Consider the following 4,098-nt stretch of genomic DNA (forward strand, 5'->3'; position numbering starts at 1 on the left):
CTCATCAAGGTAGCTCCTTCTTATAATACTCCTTACTAAAAAGAGTATTTCATATACTGAAATAGTAAATGCATAGATCCAAATAGCAGATGGAAATAAATTTTATATAGATTATAATATTTCAGTGAATACATCAGAGTTAACAAATTCTTTAGCCACTGGTGAAGTGTTATTTCAGCTGAAACCAGAAAAGAAAGAATATTCTCAGTCAGAAGAGTCCTTTTTAGCAATGTCTAGATTTTAATTCAAGTTCAGAGACTTGATAGGTCTAGATTCTCACTGTCTCACCTAGAACATCCTTGAATTTGTTAAATTGAATTCTACTTAGAATAAGTGGAAATTTTATTAGGGCATATTTCAACTCAGTATAAGAAAAAATGAAAACCAGGAAAGGCAGAATGGTTGACTTAAAGAAATATTGTGTTACTTAGCATTAGAATACATCGAGTAAAAGATGAATGATCACTTGTTGGGATGTTATAGGTGAGATTACTATTCAACAATAATTTAAGGTGGAAAAATTTATGAGTCAACTGTCTATATAGCTACCAAAGTCAAGTGAGAATTAGCATAGCTAGAACTGCAATCAGAGACAAAGAAGAACCAGTAACAGAGAGGAAAATCCAGGTCTCAAGAAATAGAAAAAAAATATACTGGAAAGATGTAAGAACTGTCATATTTTTGTCATACTACTCTAGATTACTGATACTATCTTCTTGCAGGTAACTCAAATGATGCTTATATTACCAAGGTTATATGTATTCTTTCAAGTCTAATGTATTGCTAGACTTTTATATAGTATGTAGTTAATGACATTTCAAAAACTGAATAAATATAGATAAGTATTAATACCTTAGAGGAGATCGTATCATGCAACAAAAGTAACAAAAGTAATAAAAGCAATAACTGATATTTATATGATATTCTAATTTGACATTAAACTATACATACATTATCTTATTTGGTCCCCCACAATAGTCTTGTGAAATGGGTGCTATTGTATTCATTCTAATTATATAGCTGAGAAAACTGAGTCACACAGTAAATATCTGGGATAGGACAAAACTGGCATTTCAATATTATTCTGTATGTATCTTGTTTTTACATAATTGCATATTGTCTATTCTATTCAAATATAAGCTACTGAAGCAGGGACTGTTTTCTTTCTTTGTTTCTTTGTTTCTTTGTTCTTTGTTTCTTTGTTTCTTTCTTTCTTTCTTTCTTTCTTTCATTCTTTCTTTCTTTCTTTCTTTCTTTCTTTCTTTCTTTCTTTCTTTCTTTCTTTCTTTCTTCTTTCTATTCCATGCATTTAGTATGAGGGTGAGGATGAGGAATAGAACAATAGGACTTTTATTAAGCACAAGATATGTGTTAGATATTGTGCTAAATGCATCACAAACAATATCTTATTTGATCCTCACAGTAATCACTTACTGACTCTTCACTGTGTTATTCTACCTCAGCAGGAGATCATACATAAGCAGAGCTAATATTAACAAAAGTTTTGATAGAGAGAGAGATCAACTACTGTTAAAAGTAGCAGACACAATTTTTTAATAGTAAAATGAAAATCATTGCTGTTGTGATAAACTAATTTAGAAGAGGTCACAGAAATTTTTGGTGGTCCTAGATTATTTATTTGGTAGTCACATCATATAAAACAATATTGAATGCATGTGTCCTGTGTTTTTTCATTGTTAGTTATAAGAAGCAAGTTTTATTTCATCTGTTTTGGGGAGTTGCTATTGCAGGATTTAGAGGGGGACAAAATAATGTCCTCTGGGGACACTAAGCAAGGATAAAGTAGGTAAATGACCACAGACTCAGCTCACTTCTGCTAGTTTCAGATTTCCTAAGTATATTTAATTATTTCCCTTGACAATATGCAAACTTCTGAGGTCTTGACTTCTAACAACAAATGGCATTTAAATCATTCAGTCAGAATAATATTTTAGTTCATAATAGCATTTCTGAATATATCCTTTTCCAAAAAAATCTCTTAATGAATTTTAACCAACTACTTATGTTCCAATAAGAAGCAACTTGATTTTTGTGTCACTGTAATTATTGCAAATAAAAAGACAGTAGATTTGGAAAAGAAATATACAAAGCAATTCCCCCACCCCACTTCCATGAAGACTAATAATGATAATCAAGAAGCATAAATTAAATGAAGAGGACTTTGATGGAATAAGAGTCAAGCCATCCCATCTGGAAACAGGAAAATTTATGCCTAAATTTAGTACTACTTAGAACGTTAAGGAAAAAAATGAAGAAGCTCTTTTAGATAGGAATAACAGAACTTTGTGCTGTATTTTTTTTATCTCTTTTCTTATTTTCTGCTTGAAATTTTAGATGATTTGGACTAAGAAAAAAAGAAGGAAGTTTAATTTAATAAAATAAATTCTCACATATTTCTTATTTTGATTCAATATGATTCAAAGCTTTCAGTGCTTAAATGATATATTGATGATTGCATGATTTTATTTAACTCCCTCCAGTGATATGTAAGTAAATTCTCAATATGTTCATATTTTTCTTTTCTTGCTCTTGCCTTTCCAAAGGTTCTGTATAAAAGATCCATCCAGTACTTTGGGTTTTTTTTTGCTATTTTGTGGTGCCCAAGGTCTTATACATCTATTAATTCTTATCCTTCCTCTATGACTGGTCAATTAAGAATTCTTATTTATCTCCAAGATCAACACAAGGATCACTTTCTTGATGAAACCTTTCCTGATTCCCACAACTTATAGGGCAGTCTTAACCCCCACCCCCAAATACCTTGTATTAATTGTGTATAAATTCTATGTATAGTTATATATATCTTCTCCCACCATTAGAATATAAATACCTGTGTGAAGGAATGATTTCTTTTTTTAATGTTCCCAATTCTCAGCACAGTACCTCACATATATTAAGAGCTCAATAAATATTTGCTTGTTAGCTTGATTGATATTCAATATTTTTGAAATCTTCTGTATTTTATCTTCCGCAAAAGTAGTTATTGGTATGAAAATTAAAAAGTTTGAGAGACAGTTTTGGAGTGATTTAATCATTTTGTTAATAAAGGTAACACATTTATTAAAAACATGGTCATTCAGTCATCTCTTTTAGACCCATCTGAAATTGGGTTCATAGTTTATATGACCTTCAAAGAGATATTTTTTGAGAGATGACAATCAATACTGATAAACTATAGATGAAAAAATTAATTTTTCAATGCAAGGGTAGGTTATGTTACAAAAAAATTATTCATTTTCAAAAATTTTATTTCCTTAGTGCAACAGGGCCAAATGATCTGCCCAGGGGTCACACAGCCAGGTATTCACCAAGTGTCAGAGGCCAGACCTGAATCATCCCAACTCCAAGGCCAGTGTGCCATTCACTGTGCCACCCAGCTGCCCCAGGTAGGTTATATTGTAATGAGGGTCCTTAAAGAGCATGACTTGGGCCATTCAAATTTTGTTCAAAGGAATTCATTAATTTCTATATCACAGGTCTGAGGTCTGACAGCTGGGAGAATTAGAACTTTCCCAGACCTGTCTGAGTAAATATAATGAGCAGGAATGTAACCATTAAGCCAAACTTAATTTTTTTTAGTATCTAGTTAGATCCTAATCTGCATAAACTCCTGCCTAAGATTTCTCACACTGATGACTGTTTTTTTTTTTTTAGGTTTTTTCAAGGCAAACTGGGTTAAGTGGCTTGCCCAAGGCCACACAGCTAGGCAATTATTAAGTGTCTGAGACAGGATTTGAACCCAGGTACTCCTGACTCCAGGGCCAGTGCTTTATCCACTGTGCCAACTAGCTGCCCCAACACTGACTGTTTTCTGCATGAGAAAGTAGAAGAGGGGAAAAAATCTTGGTTCTGATATAATAATTAATTATTAAACATTAGAGATAAATACTCAGTCCTCATATTGGTAACAGCCTGAAACCTTAATTTTTTTTTTAATTCTTAGCTTACTCAGAATTTTGGATCTTCCTTAATTATAGAATTCTATGATTTGTAGCTATATGGCATCATACCATGATTCATAGCTATATAGATCCAAAAATATTGGTATTAGTGGTATGTACTTTTGTGACAATGACA

The sequence above is a fragment of the Macrotis lagotis genome, chromosome 2 (genome assembly GCF_037893015.1).
Source record: "Macrotis lagotis isolate mMagLag1 chromosome 2, bilby.v1.9.chrom.fasta, whole genome shotgun sequence".
In the NCBI taxonomy this organism is placed as follows: Eukaryota; Metazoa; Chordata; class Mammalia; order Peramelemorphia; family Peramelidae; genus Macrotis; species Macrotis lagotis.